Genomic DNA, 26,739 nt, shown 5'->3' with positions numbered 1-26,739 from the left:
GTTTCAAGATTATTGTCACTACTTAATTAACTTCTGTGTGTATCTATTTTTTTCGTGTCAAAGGAAAGAATACAAGTTACTTTTCTTCTCGTAATTGTTATGAACTGACGACAGTCTCTATGATTAACTGAAGTGTTAGAGGTGACTGTCTATTTTTAAAAGTAGGTATGACGTGCAGTAACTATATGATAATCTTAAGTAAGCGTTTCAAATTAGGGAAACTAATGACGAATGAAGTGTCTTCCCTTGACAGAAGATGAGGAAGAGGTAACTGTGAAAGAACAGCGGAATTCAGTATTCGATTGATTCTTAACTAGTGGACTGTTGTTAGTAATTTACCACAGAGGAACATCTGATTCATTCGAGATAACCACAGAATTAGCTGCAGTTGACAGAGGAAATTTCAGTCCAACAACTATACAGGAATGGAAAAGCCGAAACCGCAAAGAAACCACAGCAGAAAAACATTACTTTATTCAGACCGGATGGGTCGGATCACGTGACCGCAAGATTGCCTGCTGCATCTATTATAAATGTAATGTTTAGTACTGCAATTAGAACGAATGGACCTGACGTCTATCAGGGGGATCACGATATTCAACCTATTCTACCTCACTTAATAACTAACTATTCACAAATCTTAAACCGGATTTTTTGGGAGCGGGCAGAGGGTGCTGCGAGCTACGATTTCGACTTCTCTACCGATCCCTCAATTGCTAATTACTTACTCCAAAAGTGAGTTATTCCTGTACAGTAGTGGCTCTCTACGGGTTTCTCTAGTACTGTACCAAAGAAGCTACTCCTCAATGTTGTACCGAATACGTCATCTTCCTTTCCGCTCTTATGCTTGTTGTTTTTCTTTGAAGCATCTTGTACCACTATGTTGTCAAACAATTTCCAGTTTTATTACGATATGCCCCCCATTACCACTTGTAACATCAGGATTGCCTATCTAGTGCCTTCATCTTTGCTAAATCCATACTGATCATCATATAATACAGTTTAATTTTCCTTTTCCAATTTCCTCTACATTATTTTGGTCAGCTGTTAAGCTGATGTCGCGGTTGTGCTCGTATTTATCTACCTCTGATATCTTGCGTGGACGGTATTCTTTAGAAAATCCGATAGTACGAGGCCCTTAAGTCTGCGCACTGACTTGAATAAGTAATTGGTTGCTATTTTCGATGATGATACTTGGAAATGCCAAAGGAATGGTATCTATAGTTTCTGCCTTGTTTCTTCGCGGGTCTTCTCCCAAAACGTTGTTAAAAGTCTACTATAGTGAGAGCTCATCTGTTTCCTCCAAATCGACACACATTTCTCCTAATGTCGCTTTAAGAGGCAGTTCCTCCCTTTCGTACAGCCCCTCAGCGTCCTCTTGCCGTCGATTCGCCCGCTCCACATTCTTTGGGTACTGTAGTTAACGCTTTTGCTTCTAAATTATCCGAAAGTTATTTGATATTTCCTATATGATAAAAATGTCCTTACGACAGCATATAGTTATTCTTATTTCTGTTCATTTTTCTGTACCTTCTTTCCGTTTTTAATGATATTTTTTTCAAGTGATACATTTTACAGAATCCCTTTATTTTTCTTAGTAGCTGATAAACCAGGCATTTTTCCAGTTTTCTGCTGTAAACGGAAACAAAAATTAATTGTGTTTGTAGTGTAATATAGAAAAAAATTCCATTTCTATGTATTTGTGAAAAAAGTCTTTGAAATTATGAGACAGTCGTAGAAAGACATATATATTACATACAAACTAATAACGGCAGCTTCTTCACGTGTCTACAGCTCCATTTTGTAGACGTCTGCGAGGCAACGCCTCACCATAGCTCTGTCGACGGCTGTTGTTTTCGCCTACAGCTGTTTGCAGTTCGCAGTTGGAAAAGTATCAAAAGTCCTGCCAGATGTCAGAAGAAGTTCTTTCGGCTGTAGTAGTGCATTCGTAATAAAGAATAAATACATTAAAACTTCATGCATGATGCGGTGTTCCTTCACACACACATCACTTTCTATGACATCATATCTCCTGAATTAAATGTGATATCATAATATAATTTTGTAAAGTGCATCTAGCGGCATATGTGGAAACATCCATTTTTATAATCTGTATAGATTTACTTCTTTCTATCGTAGACAAGTTAAGGTATTTTTCTTTATCTGCAGTTACCTTTCTAATATCTATATTTCATTTGTTTGTTCCACATACATTATCTTTTCAGATGTGTGACATTAAATATGCAGTAAACGTAAAGAGATGGAGATAAACTGGCTACAGAGAGGTCCCCTTTAAGAGTATGTTCCAAACTTTACAGTCGAAACTGCAAGATCACGTTGATTGCTGTAATTTTACATGTGGCATTTCCCGATGAACCACACCAGTATGACTCTGTGTTGCGATGAGGATAATGTTATATTTTCTAATCGTTTACTGTCGTTCCATCATGAGTCCGTAATAATGGTACAAAAACCTACGTGCTTTATATCCCACAGCATGATTTCATGACCTGTACACTGAGGATCTGAAGATGCCGCTTAACCTGCCAAAACTAGTAATCCAGTGTACCTACATGCGATCATGGTAATAAAAGCTTCACATCGTAGCTTTCTTTACACTGAATTCATGATCGCTTTCCAGGGAATATTGTCCAAATCTCTTCTTGACCTTTGTCTTAAACTGAAGACATTTCAGTCTCGCTACGCGAAGGATAGTGAATTTTTCTGCACTTGGCCAACTGTTGAACCTACCAGCGAGCCTTAGACTGTGGAACAGAATACGTCGCTCCACCACGGGACGGATGTCTTTATAAACTCATCCGAGGAAATTTCCGTCACCGTCTTGAAAGCACCGTCCCCCTCTCCCACTTGGAATGTTTGGGCGCTTGTAGATAGTACCAGGCTGTCGTATTACTCTCCACTGTGTATTGCAGTAAAGCGTTACGTATGGACTGCCAAATTGTTTGGAATCAGCACAGCAAAAGTGGTCGACAGGGAGGACGTGACAGCCTGGACGAAAAGAACAATCGTGAGTTGATCTGTCCATGATGATACCGTAAATTAAATTGCCCATCTTGTTATTGTATCAATGTGGACTGTGTCGAGAAACGGTGTACCATTCGTAGTCATGTACCACTGTACAGGAACATCGGTTGTAAAAGCGTCCTAAGCGACAGCTATTGGAGACGACTTGCTCCTTCTAAATGACAGTTAGTTTCAAATCCTACCATAATTGCTGATGTCAGTGACCGAAAGTCCATGCCCAACAGTTTCCGAGAGAACTTTGCGAAGGGAAATGCATGCAGTGGCCACCTGAAGCCGGGTACATCGCAAAAGTTCATTGCTCACAGCGGTATGTTGTGTCGCTTCGAAGGGAGAAAAAACACAAGAACTCAATACTAACCGATTTGAAACGTGGATTGTGGTTCGACGATCAGTGGTTTTGCCTTTTCGAAAGGCAACTGTGTGGTAATGTAGATCAGATTGGAGGTGGTTTTATGATGCCTTCGGGGAGGGAAGAGGGGCGTGTGTCTTTTGGGTCTTTCAGGTACCTAGACGTGGGCCCACTCCCACTCACTCAGGTTACCCTGAACTTGAACCAGGACGTTTATGTCAAAGTTCTTACTGACCAAGTGTTCCACTTTCTTCTACATCTTCATGATGAGCATGCTGTAGACAGTGTTGTCTTCCAAAATGACAGCAGCAGTGTTCACAACGTCTGGCGACACCTCAGGCACCCAGTCGCCTCTCGAGTGACCGTTCACATCACCCAACCCTAGGCCCACAACAAATTTCAAAGGCAGCTAGAAGCAGCGGGTGAAAATAATCAACGTTCCCGGAATATGGAAGTCAAATAGTGTCCTCAGCTGAATTACCACACCTGCAGTCTCGTTGTCGCGGACATCTGCCATTATCAACGCTAGAAACAGTGTTACATGATATAGCGGCGTCTCCTGCAGATAACTAACGTTTCGTCCTGTTATGCTCATATTTCTTCGAGGTAGTTATGATTTAGCTCAATGAATTTTTGCACGTGTTCCTTTTCCGGTAATTCTAGTCCTTGGGTTCTCTTCTGAAGGTTTGCAATAATCCCATTTACAACTGTTATAAACTTTAGACTGTACTCAGAACATATCCTAGTCATAAATTCATTAAAATGAAATAACAGATGTAAGCTACAGAATTTTAATGCAGCTGATTTTGTGGACATTGAATATTCCAGCGATTTCTACTTCAGAACCCTCATTCACCCCAACTTTTATACTTTTAATTTTGGTCACCATTCATGAAATTCTGCATCTACACAGTTTTAGTTCTTGAACTAAAACGTATTACAATGTCTATTTTTCTATGTCGATAGTGTCATTTATAAGGGTCAGTTACACGGAAACGAGACAAATTGAAAAGAAGTAACTGTTTATTATTTTAAAACTAATCTCCATTACTGTTAATACATTTATCGCACTGTGAAACAATACGGTCAGTGCCTTCAAGGAAAAATGTTTGCGACTGCCTTCGAAAATATGATTGTACCCAAGCCTGCACCTCTTCATCCGAAGCTAATTGAAGGCCACGAATGTCTTTTTTCCACTCTTCAAAAACATGGAAATTGCACGGGGAGAGAGGTGGGTTGGCATACGCATTGCCATGGTTGTTTCCACGACGCGACCTAAATTTCTGTGGGAATCTCTTACACGTTCTCCACACAGCGCCGATCTCCCCCCATGAGATTTCCATATTTTTGAAGCACTGAAGTAAGATATTCGTGGTCATCGATTTGCATCGGACGAAGAGGTACACGCTCAGGTACTATCATGTTTCCGTAGGCAACTGTAAACATTTTTCCATGAAAGCACTGACTGCCTTGTCTAACATCGGGATAAATGTATTAACTGTTATGGAGATTAATTTTGAAATAATAAACCGTTTACTTACTTTTTTCTATCTATTTGATTTTTATTTGCCTCCTCTGATAGTTCATACGCCTCTAATTCTGTATGATTTAATTCCATGTTCTCCACCTGTCGCTCTATTGCAAAGTTAACGTTTTTCTTATCTTATTTAGCAAAAATATTTGAACAAAAGACAAAGACTGTGAGACAATACGGTCAGTGCCTTCTAGGAAAAATGTTTGCGGCTGCCCACGGAAATATGATTGTACCCAAGCCTGCACCTCTTCGTCCGAAGCTAATTGAAGACAGTGCAAGAAATTTTTCTTGTCCTCTGATTAAGGAAACAATATTACTATGAAAATTCAAACACTAGCACAACAGAGAACTCATCTTCTCTGGATGTTCTGGATTAACGTGGATTTTCTTCGTTTCCATAATCCTTATTTTAATGGAAGACGCCGTCCTCCTTCAATGAGGTCATCATGTCGCAACCTTCCGTCTTAGGCGGAACAAAACAGAGAGAGGCGGGCGCTTTTGTGTGCCCTGTTGTGTGAGCACAGCGCCAAACAAATGCCGGCGGCTTTCTTTGCAGTGTAAATCCTTAAGCGAGCTGGCACGGACGCCCAGCGTCGTAAGCTAGCAAACCGCGCGCGGGAGAAGTGACGTTGCTGCGTCTCCACACTACTTTCCGACTATCGCAACTGAGCTAAACCATAACCATAGTGCGTCGTTAAAATGACTTCAAACAATTCATATTATGGTCTGGTTTTCTCTACATCGCTTCAGAAAAACTGTTTACCTGGCTAAGACTACTGAAGCATGAAAACAATTGTTTATAAATTTCTGATTTTCACTGTTCCAAAGTCCATGACTTAGAACTGCATGTAATATTTTCTTCGTATCATTTAGTTAAGAATCTGTATTAAAAAGTAGATAAAGAACTCCATCACACTTCTGTCCAATTTAGGTACTATACAAGCGGCTGCTTAACCATCTGATTACAAGTAACATATTCTCAAAATCACAGTTCTTATTTCTAAAGGGTCCCTGTACTGACAAGCCTACTTACACATCAGTGAGAATGTACGTAATTCGTTAAACACAAATTATAAGCTACCTAAATATATTGTGATTTCTCGAAGGCATTGAATAGTGTATATTACAATAAGTTTTCATATAAATCAGAATATTATAGTGCAACACGAAATCCTATCTTTAACGTTCTATCCCTTTGACGGGAAACGTAGTTTGTCAATAGGAAAGAGGCCTTTACTAAGCCATAAGTCACGCTGAGTTTCACAGGCAGTGTGTGGGCGAGCATTACCCTGTTGGAACAACGCGTCACTTTCCTTTCCCAAGAACGGGAAAAGAACGGATCTGACAACATTCTGCGCGTATTGAGAGCTGGTTAGCGTTCCCTCCACAAACATTAGAGGTTAACGATTATTGTAGCTCATCGCGCCTCGGACCATAATGTCTGGGATGGGCCCAGTCGTCCGGGACGAATGTGCTCTACGAGACAGCACAGCGCTCACCAGGTCTACGTAGTGCGCGCAAACGACCTTCACTTGCGTGCAAGCAGAACCTGTTTTCATCGCTAAGACCACGGCGCGTTACTCCATCTTCAAAACCATCCACTTACGATATCAGTCGAGCCGTGCACGTCGATGCTGTGGAGTGGAAGTGGAGTGGAAGTGGAGTGGAAGAGGCTAGAGGTGCGCGTGCCCACTTCTAATAACCAGTTCCCAACAGTTTGTGTTGATACGTCTCGGCTCACATGACCTCTTGTCTGTGCTGTGGTAGCCGTACGATACGCCCTGATGCCATAACATGCAAGGACGTCCAGAACTTCGTCTGTGGGTGTAAGAATGTTCACATGGCCACTGATACCAGCATCGTAGCACAACTGACTCAGCACATCCAACTTGCGTGGCAGTTCTCCGTAAGGACCACTCCGTCACTCGGAAGGCCACAGTTTGATTCCTTTCAAATTCGCTCAGTTGGCTGCAGGAAGCACGAGTGCGTCTCCATGATATGATTGTCTGCTTGCTTCACACGTCTGCATCACAGTGATTCTTCTAGCAGTGAGCGTTCCCTATCGAAGGGTAGACACAGATGGTGCTATGGTAGCTATGCCACATCTGCTAGCGGACGACGTTGAAACCATTATCAGTACATCTACTATCCTCCATGTGGCATATACCGTCATCGTATCAAACTCGACGTCGTCTTTCCAAGTGTATTAATTGCTTCCTTTTTTTAGGGCAGTGTATTTCTGTAGATACATTTAGCGGCTTATGTAGATACTTTCAGTGTAATACGACGCGAACAGAGTAAGTAGTAAATATGTAAAAAACTTAAACGTCATGCTTGTGACTTCATATGTCCTGAACTATGCGTGGTATCATAATATACTCTTGTAGGAGCATTTAACGACATATGTGGATACAGCCTGCGAAAGTTATTGCGAAATGGAAGTAGGTACACGGCTCGTGTCGTCTGCAGTTCAACCATGCCTAGACGGTCAATAACGCGGTTCTATAGCTCCCGCATTGTTACTTTGTGCCAGGAAGAGCTCTCAGCAACGGAAGTGTCCAGGAGTCGCGGAGTGAATCAAAACAATGTTGTTCGGACGTGGAGGAGATACAGGAACTGTCGATGACATGCCTCGCTCAGGCCGCCCAAGGGCTAATACTGGAGTGGATGACGACAATTCGCGCCCCCATCGTCCACATCTTGTGAATGACTTCCTCAAGGATAACAATATCGCTCGACTAGAGTGGCCAGCATTTTCTCCAGACATGAACCATAGCGAATATACCTGGGATAGATTAAAAAGGGCTGTTTATGGACGAAGTGACCCACCAACCACTCTGAGGGATCTACACCGAAGTGGGACAATCTGGACCAACAGTGCCTTGATGATCTCATGGATAGTATGCCACGACGAATACAGCATGCATCAAGGCAAGAAAACGTGCTGCTGGGTATTACAGGTACCGGTGTGTACAGAAATCTGGACCACCACCTGTGAAGGTCTCGCTGTATGGGGGTACAACATGCAATGTGTGATTTTCAAGAGCAGTAAAAAGGATGGAAATGACGTTTATGTTGATCCCTGTTCCAATTTCCTGTGCAGGTTCCGGAACTCTCGGAACCGAAGTGATGCAAAACTTTTTCTGATGTGTGTATAAACAGACGTAAATCACATCACAAACGTAATCGAAATCGCATCTGTAACCTTAATACAAGCTAGAGTACAGTGCTCAGAAACGGGTTGAAATGTCGCTATTTATTCATATGCATCTATGTTATGTAGTCAAACAATTACTTTTAAGCACTGTAATCAAACATTATTTACATATGAAGGTTCCATTTAAATATAGTCGATATGTGACAGTAATTGTTTGACTACTATAACTTAGATGCATATGATCACTGAGCGACATTTCAACCCATTTCTGAGCAGTGTATTTTAGATACTTTCAAAGCTAAAGTGAGATTTCCATTATATTTATGGTACAATTGATGTTTGATTATATACATTTCATAAGGCATAAGCAATGAGTATGACACGGTGTAACATTGGGTTTTAATGTTTTCTACCTTGTACTGTAATAACATCTATGTTATCTTAAGCTTGGAAATAGCAACTCCATTTTCTGTTTACATATGAAACTGTACCAAAGATATTCACCAAAGATAGTGTAGTCCTCTACATTACCAAGTAACCTGTCATCGAGATATTTTTATACAATGTGACGAAAATATTCTTTTAAAGATCTTTGACCATCTTCTCAATATTTTGTATGAAGTACTACTTTCAGTCCTGATCATCTCTTCAGTACTGCTCTGTATACATTTAGTATTTGTATGTTTGCTTTTAAAGCAGTGTGTCATATATTTACATTCATGACCTGCATTACACATTGTAAGTAATGACTAATGCATTATCGAGGCTTAAACCATTTTAACGCTGCAAGTATTCATGTTCTTTTGAATTTCTTTGTAAAGAACTGTTAACATTTCCTGTGTACTATAAATGTACCTTGGATAGCGTCAGTGAAGATGGCCCAAGACCGAAACCGGTAGATATTTGGGTTTAAAATAAAAACAGCTTATGATTCAAATATGCATTTTATACAAAACAGTTTTGCTTTTCACAGTGGTTTGAATTTCGCAACCGATAGGATCCTACTTTCCGAATACCCTCGTACTTTTGTTCTCAACTGAAAAATGATGTACGTACTCTTTGCAATCAGCAGTATACAACAAGCAACTTGCAAGCCATCAATATAGAAAGATTGTGATAGACATCTTTCTCGACAATTGCGACTGTTCCTTTCGCCTTGTACAATATCTGAATAAAAAACTCTCTCAACCTGACTAACCTAATTTATGAATGGATACACAAAGTTGCTAAACACCATATTTAGAAAATAAGATACAGTAACAGAAAACCGCAATTCCTAAGGATCACATACTAAAGGACTTGAGTCAAGTGACTTAACAAGGGCTGATGTGACAAATTCCAATTGACAGTGACGGTAAGGTTCACATAAATTCGCTCGTATGAAACAGGTGGTGTGTTCCTTACTTATTTGATAATTTACCTGCGTAGCCTACTCGTCGTAAGTATTACTTTTTAGTTTCTGATACCAGGTTACGGCATGTATTTTGAAAACTGCTAGATATTTATAATGGTGATGTTAGGTAGCTATTATGTGCATCATAAGCCGAAAATAACTTATATTTCTTTTAAAATATGCATTTTGCTCAGCGTAAGCGGAAGTAGTAATTCATTCAAAGGGTATTAAAAGGACCAATCCGTCAATTAATAAACCATTTTAAACCAAGTTTTATCAATCTATGGCGCATCACCACGACTGAAATCTATGACCACTAACTGCCGAATTTTGCAGCTTTTATTTGATGACTGACAAATGCTACGTAGACAATTTAGTAAGGTAGGCGAATCATTGTGAGCTAGGTAGAATAAATGCGAGGACTGCCTGAAGAACGTCGTCAACTAGTTTCTCTTGTCAGAGATACTGCTGCAAGTGAGTACAACCGGAAGGAAGGGACCTGCATAAAGTTATAATATAAAGCAGCTGACCATGTCGTTACGAACGGTACATTGAACTGGATTGAGGGAAGTTAGGGAAACAATTGTCCATGTCCTTTCCGAGGGAATCATCCCACCATTGTCCTTAAGCTACTTATTAAACTGCCGAAAACCAAAACTGGTGGCCGGAGGGAGATTAAAACCGTTGTCATTTCAAATACCAGTACACTCTCTTAACTCATATTTATTTTTTTGCAGTGCACACAGCATTCATCCTTGTGACTGAGCCCTGATAGACAAGTTGTCGTGCAGTCAATCGTATTGAGAGACCAACCTAAAATTATGATTGAGACCAAAGTTATTAAACCATTTAGAATCAGTCATGTGGAAGTACTTATTTACTTCAGCATTTAAGCACTGTCTCATGAACGTATGTTTACAAAAAATTTTAAGTTTTCCAAACTTGATAGTACCACTTACGATTCAGTGGCTGCAGAGAGTGAGCACTTAGAGGCTTTCACAATTATGAAGCGTAGTAACGCAGTGTTAACCACCACCAAGAAAAATAAAGATTCCAGCAGTGAACAATAGTAAGAAACAGGTTGGTTCTTTTGAGAAGTTTGTCAGAAAAATTTCATTACAATCTCACAATTAAGACGTTTCAAGAACATGCAATATGATTTTTTTCTGTTCAGGTAAACCATTGTTTCCAAATATATCTTTAAAATGGAAAATTTTATCCAATATTTTCTTCTTAAATTTTGACAAAAGGTACTTAACATAGTATACTCACAAAATTAGTGCACTTAACATTGGTTAACATTGATTTTCCGATGTTTACTTCCTGAGTGAATTTATTTTACTGCAGAACCACTCAAAAATTGAAATTTAGAAGATCCGAATTGTTTCAGTTTGTGATACTAACAAACAGCTATTAAAGATTTTTGCAATTATGAAGTACAATAGCCTCAAAAATTAATCTATGATTCAGCGCAATATCAAATCATCTTTTGAAGACACCTTCCAACAGAACGTGAAGAACGTTACGAATGGCTCATAATATGTCTGCCATTACCGTCGCTCAACTTCACGTGAACTGTGGCAAGGGATACTACAGTGTTAATCTGCTTAACTAGATATTCACATTTACCTGTTTAGCAACCACTTTTGAAGCACGTTTCCGTTTAGTTACATATTGAGGATCTTTGAATCTTAGTTATGGACGTCATTTTAAAATTCGTACAAACCGTCCCTGAAAATTTTTCTGGTGCAGATCACTACAAGTGGCAGCGTTGTTTTTGTGATTTACCACTGTTTACATCCTGACAGAGTTGCCTTAGCAAGAGTCTGAAATTTGAGGTAGAGATCCCATCTCTCTGTTTATCGTAGAGATATCAACTAATATGAATGAAGCACATCGCTGACTTATGTTTCAAATGCAGTAAATCTGTTTCTCACCGACCATCTACTACTGTTGTGTACAGCCGAGATCTTCAAGCAAAGTAATGCAATTAGTTTTTTATTTGTGCTGAGGTACGTGCTTACCAAGTGTGCCCATAACATAGTTTGTATAGGCGAGGGGGGGTGGGGAGGGTGGAGAGGGGAGCGCTAGGCGTTATAGAGTTTTTTTTTATATTAAGGATGACGAACGGCGACTTGCAAGTGGATATAAAAATATTCCATTTCCGACTCTACAAATAACCGGCCTAATATGGACTTTTAAATTTCTTTTTATAATAAAAATACCTGGTCACCCTATATTTTTAAATTCCTTTCCCTGAGAGCTAGAAGTGTGCGTCTCGGCGCCCCCCTTGACCCTCCCTCCCCTCCGCCCACTCCCCCCCCCCCCCTATGTATGGGTGCCCTTGACGCTTACTTTCTAGGTACACACTGACATCCCCGCATCACAGTACAGGAGTGCCCCATTAGAAGAGCCAAAACAAAGTGACGCAATTGAAGGCTAACAATGCTGCAACAATAGGCGCTAAGTTGGTGGAATACGGCAAAAACGCGTCATAATATAAAACAGCGGTTTGGCGGCATAGCCACCTCCAACGTGGTCAGACTTGCCTGAAAGACGAATGAAGTGGCAGGCCAGCTCTCTGTGAATAAACTGGGATTCCGAAGAAAGTATAGGTGATTTAGCTTGAAGACTGTGTATCGCAATCAAAGCGAACGTGGAAAAAGTGAAAATGAATTTCCCATATCTCCGACGGACCGTGACTGCTGACAACCAATCAGAATATCCGTCCAACGGATGCATCAGTGAAAATGTTGCATTTCTGACAGGTCATTCTAGTTGCCTTCTTTAGCTACGTAGTCGTCCCTGAGGAGTGCTGGATGTGTTACTAGGACCGCACGTCACAGGTTCCAAGGACTCATCGCGCACAAATTTGGCGAAGATCGACCTTCATGATGCAATATGATGCTCAGTGGTTTTGGAACTGCTCTGGCGTGGTGCTAACAGATTATGCTCGAAAGCGGCAAATTATCGCAGAGATCCGCTATGCAAATCTCCTGTAGGAGGATGTCGAGACAAAGTGTTGCGGCAAACTATCCAAGAAGATGTTTCCGCTCAACGACAGCGCCAGGACATAGTTACACATGCTACTTCTTTGAGCTATAAAATTTTCAAATTTTGTATTCTGGAGACATGGCTCCCACTGAATTCTTCCTCTTTCGTAGGAAGAAGAAGCCATTTCCGGAATGGTGATTTACTAAGCCGAACGTTTTCTTAAATGCAGTCGTAAACACCACTCATAGATCAGTCTTTTGGCTGTCTACGCCACGCGGTATTAACCGAGCGGTCTAGGGCGCTGCAATCATGGACTGTGCGGCTGGTCCCGGCGGAGATCCGAGTTCTCCCTCGGGCATGGGTGTGTGTGTTTGTCCTTAGGATAATTTAGCTTAAGTAGTGTGTACGTTTAGGGACTGATGACCTTAGCAGTTAAGTCCCATAAGATTTCACACACATTTGAACATTTGAACTGCTGTCTACCACGCAGCGAATGAAGCGTCTCATTTACAAACTAATAAAAGTAAATGTTTGAAAACCATATATTTTTCGATTACAATGCAAGGTGACCTTAAAGTCCCGCTATCGCTTCGAAAAGTCATATCTTCGAAACTACACTGTCCACTCACTAATGTGACCACCATCAGTAACCCGTATAACCAAATTTTGCAGAGCCGGCCTTTGTGCGTGACTTCCAGGAAGAGAGTCAGTGATGTTCCAGGAAGACCGACATGGTTATGGAGCCATGTCAACTTCATTGCTGTTACTAGCCGTGATAGGTTTCTCGGCTGAGGTTCCAGCCCGATCGAGGTGGTCTCACAGGTTCTTCATTCGGTGTAACTCCCGTGAGTCTGGTGGCCTGGGTAGTACGGTATACTCATCTAGGTGCTCCTCTAAGCAGCCCCTACACTGCAAGCTGAGTAACATGTTGCATTTTCCTGGTAGTTACCAGCCTGCCGAGTAAAAGCAAACGGCGTGTATAGGTCCCCAAGAATACGTGCATGCTTGTTTTCATCCATTGTGCCTCCCAGAATGACAAGGTCAGGGAATGCCACGCAAACCATAACGTTCCCTTCTCCGTCCTCGGCCCTTCCGATACTTACTGCAAAGTGAGTTACGCTGTCGGCGTGCATATTCCAGCCTTCTTCGCCGATTAACAGTAATCAGCATGGACGCATGAACCAGGCGCCTGCTGCGAAGGCTCATACGCTGCAAATGCTTCCACTACAAAGCCAATGATCATGCGTTTTTGATGGCCGATAAATCGCTCCGTTTGAGCATTGTTAAAGGAACAACTTAACTGTTTTCCATAGCCCCCGGACAAGCCTTATATACCCTCCACTGCCACCTGCTGTCTGTGAGTGGTTATTGCACGTTGAACATAGACGATGGTCACGTTAATTAGTATTGGAGAAAGATAATCAAAATTTGCCGTATAGCGTTTAATAGCTCCCAAAGTTTTTTCCTTCGTTGCAGACTTGAAGTGAAGTGCAAAAAATGGCGATAGACCAGAAGAAGCCGCAGTGTCCCATCTAGTACGCAAAATCCATGTCTATGGTGACGTTACTTCAAAATTATATATGCCACTATGGGAGGGTACCACCGTAGAAAAATTTACATTATGAGGCGGTTCGGAAACTTTAGACAGGCAGTCTCAAAGACCTTTGTGTCTCAAGCACATGTTGCAGACTGTGAGCTGCGTTTAAACAGCGCCTCCAGAAGTCAATTCGTCGTGCATCACGCGAATTCAATGTGGACATGGCCCAAACATTGCAGCCACACGATTGTTATCTGCGGTATGCCTTCCGTGTGTTCCATACTGGCCTAAATAGAGGCTGGCAATGACTATACGATAAAATGCCTCTTTTCAGAGGAAGGAACATTCCACTGTCCTGGACATGTGAATCGCTACAGCGTTAGATTCCGGATCTCTGGAAACCCACACAACACGCGTGCAATCTTCCGTGACAGCTCGAAGCTTAATGTTTGGTGAGGTCCATTTTTCTACTCAGAGGAAACCATAATTAGAAATGTTTACATGGACATGTTTCAACAATTCTTCCTCCACAGACTGGAGAGATTCACCTGTCCACCACCTTCCAACATTGTAGTGCATTCGCACGATGGAGATTGAACGTGCAGGAGGTGCTGAAAAACAAGTTTTCTGAGAGATGGATGTATATAATAGTCAGATCCCATGGACACCCGCGCTGACCGTTAGATTTCTTTTTAAAAGTTTACGTCAGGGATCGCGTGCACACAGGACTATTCAGTGAAGTTGTTGCCCCTTCTGCACGATCCAGTGAAGCAATCAGAATTGTTGGTGCTACTATTCTGACCTGCACTTGTTCAGTACTCGAGTTTAAGATGTGTCTTATAACTACGAAAGACGCCCTGACCATCTTGTGAATACAGAGCTCGATTACCGCCTCGATCTCTACGAGCAATGACTTGAGTACTCCTAGAAATTCTGGCGCAACCAAAAAAAATTTTGACAGGTGCTAAACCCTTTATTATAAACTCTGATTCTCTGTCTTTAATACTGACCTACTCATAATTTTTTTGAAATGACAGTGGAAGAACCAAGAGGCAACAATCAGAGTGGAAAACCAGGAACGAAGTGCACGGATTAAAAAGGGTGTAATACAGGGATGTAGTCTGTTCAATCTATATGTCGAGGAAGCTGTGAGGGAGATAGAAGGTTCAAGAGTGGGGTAAAAATTAAAGATGAAAGTATATCAATGACGGAAATGAGCTTACGGCATTGTGGGCCGGAAGTCCCACATTCGGGTAATTTCGGCCGCCGAGGGCAAGTACTTATTGCATTCGACGCCACACTGGGCCACTTGCGCGTCTGAGATGGGGATGAAATGATGATGAGCACAACACAACACACAGTACCTGAGCGGCGAAAAATCTCCTGCCTCAGGCGGGAGTCGAACCCAGACCCCTTGGCGTGGAATTTCGCCGCGCTGACACTCAACTAACGGGGGCGGACATATAAATGATGAGGTTCATAAATGACTTTGCTGTCCCCAGTGTAAGTGAAGAAGAATTACAGGACCTGTTGAATAGAATGAACAGTCTAACGAGTACAAAATAGGGAATGACAACAAATCGAAGAAGAACGAAAGTAATGATAAGTACCAGACATGAGATCAGCGAGAAAATTAACATCAGGACTGATAGTCGTGAAGTATGTCAAGTTAAGGAGTTCTGCTACCTAGGCAATAAAATAACCCATGACGGGTGGAGCAAACAGGATACAAAATGTAGGCTAACTCTGGAGGAAATGCAATCGTACCCGAGAGAAGTCTGCCAGTATAAAACATAGGCTTTATTTTGAGGAAGAAATTTATAAGAACGTACGTTTGGAATGCAGAACTGTATGGGAGTGAAATTGCGACTGTGAGTAAACCAGAAGAGGATCGAAGAATTTGAGATGTGGTCCTACAGAAGGATTTTGAAAATTAGATGGATTGATAAGGTAAGTAATGAGGAGGTTCCCCGCGGAATAGGCGAGGAAAGAAATATTTGGAAGATATTGACAAGAAGAAGGGGCAGGATTATAGGACATGTGTTAATTCATGGAGAATAACTTCTACGGTACTAGAGAGTGACGTAGAGAGTAAAAACTTCAAAGGAAGACAGAGATTCAGATACATCCGGCAGATAATAGAGGACGTAGGTTGTAAGGGCTACTTTGAAATGAAAATTTTGGCACAGGAGAGGAATTCGAAGCCGGTGGCGTGAAACCAGTCAGAAGACTGATGACTCAAAAAGAAAAACCTGGTGCATGGAAATCTGTTGAGGAAAGTGAGTCAGTTTATGGGCATTTGTAGGTGGTGAGTGCACCCTCAGATGAGCTGCCGCGTTGGACATTGCCCCCTGCAGCCTGTTTACCACGCGCTCTGGTGACCAGGAAACGTTGCGTAATGGGGCGTACCGGTATCAGCGGACACAGGAAACGGCGACCGAGGACGCGCACACGATACGCGGCGTGGCGCGGCCTAGATCGATAGCACCTGCCGGCCGGAGCCCGGCGTCATACGTGCCGCCCACGGCCGACACCTCTGCTCTGCTTTCCTTTCGTCTCACTGCATTTCAGTCCTTCACTACTGACGCGGTGTCGTCCGTTCTGATTTCGGGTTTTCGCGACGCAGGCACGCAAGTTTTGTCCCGGTAAGTGACCACAATCGTCATTGCCGATAATAATTTATTCATAATTATCTTCCTCACACTGAAGGCATTTAACATACTTTGCTGATTGAGCCCCTCTGGCACCATCACTCTGTTTCCAAAAATACAACAAAGATAGAATACAAAGCTAAACTTAAAAACGAATGAGGTAAAAACAAAAAAAGTACTAGTGAGCACTCACAGACGTGCAATTTGTCTGCTTCACAGACTTCTGTAACGCCTGAAGTACCAGCTGTTGCTGTTTACTACAGGAACTGTAGGTAAAGTTTTTGTTAAATTCTTGTACATTGATCAGAATCCTAACATTTGTTTTAAACTGAACCACAAATTAAATCAGGCGAACCCACGGAGATATCTTCCTTTCAGAACATTTTAGAAACAGTAATAAATACTGTAAAAAAGAAAGGTCTCGGCATGTTCATCTGACTACGAGTGCTTCAGTCTCTCACGAAGACGTTGTTCGGTTCTTATACTATTGTAAAATCCGCATTCTAATTTTTGCTCATTTTGTTTGTGAGGGAAGTAAAATGTGTTGTTAATAAAAGAATAAATTGCAACCAAGGCTTTTTATTTCAAATGTTCTGCATACAGTTGCTGTACCAGACAGCCCAGTGGCGTGGAAGATATTTTACTGGAATACGATTTTTATTTTGTATGTTGAATATGACTTGTAATTGTTTGCAAAATGCCTTGGACTCGTCAATTTTTGTTTCCTATGGTGCATAAGTTACTAATACTATTCTTGGGATTCCTCCTGAACATTTCATTTCTGCGGCTACAATACGTTCATTTACGTATTCATAATCCAGTATTACAAATTCCTATTTTCTATGAATGTAGATGGCAACACCTTTACTTGCTGTAGATCATAATATAGTAATGTATTTATTTAGTTCCAAATTTTTTTGTTCTTTGATTTTTAACTCTTCCAAAATTTATTTTCATTTGTTTCAAACGTTAAATTACTTTGACTTCCTTAAGAGCAATTCCCGTTACGTTTAAAGAGGCAACTTTCCAAGCTTCATTAAACGGTTTTATCTTGCTCCTATTTCTTGCTCATGTAGTATTCCAGTAGCCGTCCTATTTACAAGGCTGGACTGAGTACTAGGTCAATGTTTATTGAGTACCTGAATGGGAAACTGGTCCGTGTCAGGAAAATTTGGAAATTTATGGTAACTTCCTATGGGACCAAACTGCTGAGGTCATCGGTCCCTAAGCTTACACACTACTTAATCTAACTTAAACTAACTTACGCTGAGGAAAACACACACATCCATGCCCGAGGGAGGACTCGAACGTCCGACGACGGAAGAGGGCAGGGAGGGGGGCCCGCGAACTTTGGCAAGACGCTTTTGACCGAGTGGCTGCCCGGCGTGGTTCCCGTCGCAGGTAAGACAAGTCATGAGACTGATTTCTCTGAGCTTTACCAGCCACAGCTCATAACTCACGGAAGTCAGCATACAGCATGTCATCTGCACTCCTGTACTCAACGTTGTAATGTTATAGCTACACCGCTGATCCTCCCCCGCCCCCCATTTCGTCATAGCTCTTCTGTTGGCTGGTTTCCTCACTGGCAGGAGGCAGGAGAGGTTGACAGATCACAAAGGCTGTACATTCTCATATACCTCATTAGTACCAGGCATTAGTACCCTGTCGTGGAAATATCGTACATAATGAAGCGTCACTTGCAGTATGAACTGCGGACATGCAAGTTAACCATGACGGCGCAGATGAGTTGAGCCAATGCCTGTGTGTCACGTTGGACAGCTGCGTCAACATCGCTCCTGACACACTTAGTGCACTGTGTACGGTACTTTGCTGTCTGCTGCGTAGGCGAATAATGAACTATTGCAAAGTGGTGAGGCTTCGCAGTCACAGGTCCTTAGGATTCATACACACATTAACCATCTCGGTAACGGCATTCAGTGTCAGGAATGTAAAATGGCTGAGGGTAATTGTAATATTTGGAAGAGGGATTGACATTCCAGTCATGCAGAAAACCCCAAGGATAAGCTGATTATTGACTATTTGGAGCTCCTACCTCGCACTAAAAGTGGTAACTGGTATACATTTCTGGTATTTGTCGCATTTAGTCATTTAGTTTAGTTGCTTCTTAATAAATCCATGACAAGTTGGCTAACCGTTCAGCACGTGGCTAAAATATTTTTTGGTGTTTTGTGCACCTCAGGTTTAGTAATCAATAATGAGCGTACCCTTTTTGTCCAGGGAATTCAGGAGCTGTTGTTTTAATACTGCTATTTCCCACTGCTCGGCGCGAAACTCACAACGCTACACTTCCAAGCTCATGCTTTCATTTCCAGTTAACTAGCCGATATCAAATTTGTGATCAATAAACGACTTCTTCACTGAGGATATTGATCCTAAGATAGGCAACGAAAACTGGGAAGCTGCCAGGAACAACATTCGGCTTGCACCCAAGGGCAAGGAAGCTGCTACAACAGGGCAGGCGCCCTGCCTCGCCAGAGATGGGTGATTTTGGTTTTCTGATTAATATTTAAGCACATTTTAGCCGAGCATAAGGTTACTGCAAAGATGCTCCCTCCGTTCGGAGGACATGGTGAGGGGGGGTGGGGAGGGGTGGGTGGGGGGAATTGATCCATGGACGTGCGGTGATAGCGTTTCTGTTTCTTACTAAACCTCTTTCGTTGCGTTGCTTATTTATGGCTTCTCGGGCGTCCTCTGGGGCGGGGTTTTTGCAGCAACGTGAGAGATGTTTCAGAGTGTACAAGGCTCGCACCTGCGCTGTCTGCTCAGGGTGCCATAAGCTAGACGCCGGTGGGCAATTGGCTATTGGATGGAGCAGTGCTTGGACTAGTGGGTTGTGCCGAGATGTTATGGTGGACCGCTCACTTTCTTTGGAACATTGGTGTTTACTTCAGGGATCAAGCCTTAGTCCGTTGAAGAGTTGAGACCTTATTCTATTTTACAGGTGATGACGCCATAAGTTGCAGTTCACCTCGGCGAGTTCCCTGATACTTTAGTTGATATACGTGCCAATCTGCATCGTTCATGATTGACATCATTGTAATACAAGAACCATTTTTAGCTCCATATTTGGCAAGCGTTAATACACTCATCAAAAAAAGTTTTGCATCACCTCTGTTCCGACAGTTCCGGAACATGTACAGAAAATTGGAATATAGATCAACATAAACATCATTTCTGCCTTTTTTACTGCTCCTGAAAACCACACATTGCATGTTGTATCACCATACAGCTAGACCTTCAGAGGTGGTTGTCCTGATTGCTGTACACACCGTAATTCTAATACTCATAGCACGTCCTCTTACACTGATGCATGCCTGTATTAGCCGTGGCATACTATCCACAAGTTAATCAAGGCAATGTTCGTCCAGATTGTCCCACTTCTCAACGGCGATTCGGCGTAGACCGCTCAGAGTGGTTGGTGGTTCACGTCATCCATAAACAGCCCTTTTCAATCTATCCGAGGCATGTTCGATATGGTTCATGTCTGGAGAACATGCTGGTCACTCTAGTCGAGCGCTGTCGTTATCCTGAAGGAAGTCATTCACGAGATGCGCACGGTAGGGGCGCGAACTGTCGTCTATGAAGGCAAATGGTTGCACTATCGGTCGGAGGATGGCATTCAGGTATCGTATAACCGTCAGGGCGCCTTCCACGACCACCAGCGGCGTACGTCGGCCCCACATAATGCCACCCCAAAACAGCAGGGAACCTCCATCTTGCTGCAATAGCTGGACAGTGTGTCTATGGCGTTCAGCCTGACCGGGCTGCCTCCAAACACGTCTCCGACTATTGTCTGGTTGAAGGCATATGCGACACTCATCGGTGAAGAGAACGTGATGCCAATCCTGAGCAGTCCATTCGGCATGTTACTGGGCCCATCTGTACCGCGCTGTATGGTGTCGTGGTTGCACAGATGGACCTCGCCATGGACGTGGGAATGCCCATCATGCAGCCTACTGTGCACGGTTTTAGTCGTAACATGACGTTCTGTGGCTTCACGAAAAGCATTATTCAACATGGTGGCGTTGTTGTCTGGGTTCCTCAGTTGGTAGCGGTCTTCCACTGCGGTAGTAGCCCCTGGGCAGCCTGAGCGAGGCATGTCGTTGACAGTCTCTCTGTATCACCCCCATGTTCGAACAACATCCCTTTGGTTTACTCCGAGACGCCTGGACACTTCTCTTGTTGAGAGCCCTTCCTGGCACAAAGTAACAACGCGGACGCGATCGAACCGCAGTATTGACCGTCTAGGCATGGTTGAACTACAGGCAACACGAGCTGTGTATCTCCTTCCTGGTAGAATGACTGGAACTGATCGGTTGTCGCACCTCTTCCATCTACCAAGCGCTGCTCATGCATGATATTGTACATATTTGGGCGGATTTAGTGATCTCTCTGAACAGTCAAAGGGTCTGCGTCTGTGATACAATATCCACAGTCAACGTCTACCTTCCGGAGTGCTGGGAACCAGGGTGATGCAAAGGTTTTTCTTTGATATATGTGTGTTAACGACGGTTAAATAGAAAAATTTTATAGCTCTATAACGACGTGAAAACCGAAATCTAAGCTCTCCACAAGAAAAATACATTCAAATGACGGTGTATTCCAAAGAAAGAAAACATAGGAAGCAGAATTCCCTCACCACTAAAAGTCGTCTGTTCTCGCACAATCATTTTTCTGCTCATAGTTTGGCCGATACATTAAAGGCGGATCAGTATCCTGATAGTCATTAAGTCTAACGCTCGTTTTATTGTACGTTTCACTTTGTACTGTTGGGGCATTCTTTTACACGTTTAAGTATTTTATATTCCTGAAATGAAATATTTTCATTTAACTTTATCATTTGTGACCTATTCCTTTGTTGTTTTGGGGAAGGCCTGTGCTGTCTTTCACTTGCTGTCAGATTTTACTGACTGAAAACTCTTCGAACTTTTATCAGAGGAAGGTAATATCGGCTATTCCATACGTATATCATTGAACAGGCTATCACTAGATGTGGGAAATTAGCAGGGCCTCATTAAATGAGAGGTTCTACAGAATCACTGCAGTAATCACAGTGATGAGCAGACAATGAACACACGTGTCTGTGCCCGTTTAACCACATGCCCTGTAGTGGCTGTAGGGTAAATTTTAAAGGGAGCTCCCTCATTCTGGACGTACCCGCTGCCACTGCTGCTGCTCATTATGGGTTTAAGCGGACCTAACACCTCAGATCGTCAGTCTCCTACACCAACCCCATCCCCAGGACGGAATCAGTGTACTCCGCCTGCATACAGAATAAATTCCATGTGGAAGTGTGAGAAAGTTTTCAAAATACAGTATTGCAGTGCCTGTGTTATTCCAAGTTATGATGCAATGTTTTATCGGGCATGCATGCATGTTTTCTAAGTGTTTACGTAGCCGGTATCTGAGGGGGAACGTAGGTACCAGTATTCATCTAGTGGGATGTGGGAAACCGCCTACAAACCACATCCAGGTTCTCCGCCACATCCAGGTTCTCGTCGTTAATGCGCCTAGCGGAATCGGACCAGGACCGGCGTGCCTCCCCGTCCCGGAAACTTCAAAGCACTCTGTTAGCCAGGCATGATTAACGTTCCCTACTACATACTCGTGTATATTTCCATAGCACAACTGTTAGCCTTATTCGTATATTTGTCATACAAGGACACTGATCGTTCAGTTTGCTTAGTTATTAATTGTGATCATTTTATATGTTGGGAAACTTTTCGTATGAGTAATAATAATAACCAACAGAGGTTCTGTGTCAAGGTTGGCAGGAGACATATTACGGAAATAGATTTGCGTTTGATGTAAAGGATTCTTAAATTCCAGAACACTTACGCATGTGCTGAAACGATTCCATCGGATACACTTTTTTGCAATTAATTTACTGTCTGACTAGTTTGGAAATTAATATATTTTTCTTTGCTGAGTGTTTGAAGAATGTAAGAGCTAGTTCAGAAATCCATGCGTTTCAGTGTCACCAACAGAATACAGATCTAAATATAGGAGAACCTGACCGAAGCTGGTCATCCACTGACGGACAAAGATTTGTAGATCTTCGGACAGTGAGTCACCGTGTAATCTCCCCACGGAAATTTACCCTCTACCACGCAATAATTAATAATGGTCAACCAAATCATCCACATTTATTCACTTTTGGAAAGTATCTGATCGGATTTCTAGTAATATATGCGCCGACAGCTCGTCGACGCCAAGGTATTTTTCTAGTAAGATTATTCTTTGGAATAACAGAGATACATAGATGTATTCTCCATGGTTATTATAGATAGAGAGAGAGGGAGTACAGCTTCGGAAGTATCTGTCGGAAGATTGTCGGGTTGCTAAAAGAGATATTTGCTCTTCTTCTCGCTAAAACGAGCTAGTAAAGTTTGTGCCACTAGCGTGTTATTGGTGGATAGAGAAAAACGGTAAACGAAAATTACGTAAGACTTGGAATCAACAGAAAACGGAGCATGTAATGGAGATGGATTGAATATACTATTTTCCTCAGAAATAAGGTTTGTGATCCTTTTATTCTAGAGTGAATGACGAATGAGTTCTCTGTCTGAATCATTGATGATTGTCTTGGCCCTGTAATTAGTGGGGAAGTTTCAGCTGTGACGAAGAGAGCCTGCAGTCTCCGAGTTTTGATAAAATCGTCCAAAAAGGCTTCGTCCACATCTGAAATTCTAAATCTGTCGTAAAATGAACGAATTGTTCAAACGATCGATTTTTCCCAACTGAATGCAGCGCTTAACAATAATAACAAATGTAAAGATCTTTTCCAGCAAACCAGCCGCTGAATATTAAGACGAAGGGCTCTACCAGAGATTCTATTGGTCTGATTCCACGTAAATAAAATAATATATTTAAAACTGTACACAGATAAAGGACAGAGAGAGAGAGAGCGAATGAAACTCGAGAAAATACTCAGAATCCTCAATTAGCATAATTGTTTGCCTGTCTTATCACGGATAAGCCCAAAAGATAAAACAGGAGGCCCTAACGGTATTGTACCGATTTATGTGTGAGAGTGAAGGGGTAATAAAGGCGACAGATACACCTCTGTACAGACAAAACATTACACCAAGTTAGCGGCAAGCTGCATTCACATACTTTCATCAATTACAGTAGAATTCATTATAACCGCTAGGAAGGTTCTCAGCAGTACTCACGTAAAACACGTGCTGCAGAAGCTCAGTGCTGATTTCTTCTGCACAGATATTGGTGCCAGAATATATCGGTGATACTAATGGGTGGGCAAGTACGGTTACCGAGACTTCACCAGTGAATATGATTTTTACGGACATGTTTCTCGATGTCCTCCCCGTCTTCGATGAAAAACTTTCTCCAACGTTTTTTGGTGGACAGAATCCATTTATCATGGTGAGTTGTTCCTTCTAAGATTCCTGACACGTTTACCGCATATCCAGATGCGTTATAAAATTAAAAAGGAATTTCTGTTTTCAGGAAATAATTTTATTATTTGTATATGTCAACGTGATCTGTTTCAAAATAGTCACCTTCGGGTGATGTATACTTATGCCACTGGATTTTTCAATGCCCGAAACACGTCTGGAACCCGATCTTTGGGATAGATTTGACCCCTCCCAACGTTGCGTTTTTAATCTCATCTATGGTTGTAAAACGACGATCCTCCAAAGTTTTCTTTGTTTTAGAGGACTTTAAAAACATCAAATGGAGCCATGGAAGATACGCAGATTGGCGAATCAAACAACATGGCAGTATGGGTTTTGATGTCTGTATAATTTTCGGTGCTCCTGAAGTACTTTGTTGCACTGATTTCACATCTGTTATTAGCTTTTATTTGCCACGTGAAGTTTTTCACAAATTATGTAAACTCATTTTTAATTTAATCATACGTTCTATGGAGAAATATTTTATCGCTGGAAAGGAAAGTTTTATTTTACTAACATGGAGCAATTAGTCATGGTGTTGTGAGGTCATATCTGTGCTGTCAAATGTAGTTTTGCGGCTTTTTAGAAATGAGTTTCCTCAAGTGTTTGAAAAACCCGAACTATTTTGTTATGCTTGTTACTACGCACAGAGAGAGCGATCAAGCTGGACACTGCACAAGGTACGCCGCATACGTGTCGACGGACTTAGTCTGTGGGAAAATGCGAAATAATTCCTTTTGCAGTTCCCGTGGTTTTGAGGGAGTCGCAAAATTATGTATATGATTGTTATTTTTGTACGTATATCGCTGAAGGTTATGACGCAGAAAATAGGAAAGAATAAAATATAGCGTGTTTTTATTCATCTTTCGGTACTTGAGAGAGTCCCCAAGAAGAACGAGTGATAGTTGGGCAACGAAACTGTGTGGAAACATTTGTAAAGACATGCGGAAGAGAAATAACGAATCAGCAATTGCGAAACACATTTTAATTTCCACATGAGAAAGTAACACTTGTTACTTGCATGCCATGTTTACGTTTCAGGCTACAAAGAGTGCATAGTGTGACGACCGTCAGCATTGGGAACAGCCTGGAACAGCACTAGAGATACCATTTCACAGTATGTTCGCAGCTCTTTTCGAACGTAGGACCATGCAATGTTTAGCAGTCGTGACACATCTCGTGCACTACTTGAAGATGGCACATAGCGTCCAGCATTCTCAGCCATCGTAACAGCAACTGCTTCGATAACCTGTAGCGCAACTGGCGTCGCCCTCGCCGAGGAGCAGCTCCCAAAACTCTAGTTAATTTAAACTCCCGAATCATGTTCTGCAATGAATCAATCCTTGCCATGAGCAGCAGCACTGTTGTAGCTTTTTTGATAAAACAGCTTTAAAGTAAAGCCCTGCTCACCTTCTCCAGACCCATGTTGACTGTCCACAACTGTAATGCACACATCCTTGTATTGCAACCCCAATTCGTCGCACCAGTACTGGCATCTAACGGCAAGTCATAACACTAACACATATCCTGCAGTGCACACTCTGAACATCATTCCTGATTCCTGTACAATTTGAGTATCCACACGGTAACAGTTTTTCAACTACATTGGCTTAAGAAGCGAAAGTTTAATTCTAACCACCAAGTATCCGAACATTTCTTTGGCCTTACGACCTGTTACGCATCGTAATTTACCCCCTATTTCTATTCCACCTACCGTTCTTGATAACTTGGAACGACATAATTATTTACTCAAAACGAACCGAGTGATATAACACGAGACTTGGATCTGACAGAAGATGCTACCGAACTGCTTGGATTAAAATTGAAAACAAAACATCTAGTACTACACGGAGAATATTTCTCCTGGTACAGGAACATAGAAAAAGAATTAATAAAATTCTTTATAGAAGAAGGCAGTGTGAGTGAAGAACAATAAGAATGCTTCCACGAGGAAAATAAGAAGACATACCAGGGAAGATGAAATGCAAGCGTAATGGCTGACTAATGTTTTGTGTTAAAGAGAGATAGCACTGGTAGAAGGAACAGACACACAAGAGAGGTTTTCTCCAGTTCAGAAAGAACTTGATGCAATGAAATCAGGGAAGAGAAATTAAATTCTAATGGATGTGTTACGTTTTTGTAATAATTATTTGCACATATACCATTACTTACTTTAATGCAGTGTGTAGTGACTCTATGTTGTTGTTGTTGTGGTCCTCAGTCCAGAGACTGGTTTGATGCAGCTCTCCATGCTACTCTATCCTGTGCAAGTTTCTTCATCTCCCAGTAACTACTGAAATCTACATCCTTCTGAATCTGCTTAGTGTATTCATCTCTTGGTCTCCATCTACGATTTTTACCCTCCACGCTGCCCTCCAATACTATATTCGTGATCCCTTGATGCCTCAGAACATGTCCTACCAACCGATTCCGTCTTCTAGGTACGTTGTGACACAAATTTCTTTTCTCCCCTTTCTCACCAATTCTATTCAATACCTCCTCATTAGTTATATGATCTACCCATCTAATCTTCAGCATTCTTCTGTTGCACATTTCGAAAGCTTACGTTATCTTCTTGTCCCAACTACTTATCGTCCATATTTCACTTCCGTACATGGCTATACTCCATACAAATACTTT

The 26,739-nt window shown here is 42.0% G+C and overlaps 1 protein-coding gene across 2 annotated transcripts in view; it reads left to right on the top strand.

Annotated features, from left to right (window-relative positions):
* Window positions 1–26,739, top strand: part of LOC126161991 (GTP-binding protein drn-1-like) — a 323,419-nt gene that overhangs the window by 95,226 nt on the left and 201,454 nt on the right. Inside the window, exon 1 of one of the 2 annotated variants that reach the window (XM_049918195.1) lies at window positions 16,520–16,654. The exons of the other annotated variant lie outside the window; for it this stretch is intronic. The gene's annotated coding sequence lies outside the window, so the exon portion shown is untranslated. Of the gene's footprint in view, window positions 1–16,519; window positions 16,655–26,739 lie in introns of those variants that run through there. 2 annotated transcript variants of the gene reach the window in all.

The sequence above is a fragment of the Schistocerca cancellata genome, chromosome 1 (genome assembly GCF_023864275.1).
Source record: "Schistocerca cancellata isolate TAMUIC-IGC-003103 chromosome 1, iqSchCanc2.1, whole genome shotgun sequence".
Lineage (NCBI taxonomy): Eukaryota > Metazoa > Arthropoda > Insecta > Orthoptera > Acrididae > Schistocerca > Schistocerca cancellata.
Note: the sequence above shows the minus strand (reverse complement) of the source record. Positions and strands in the feature narration are given on the sequence as shown.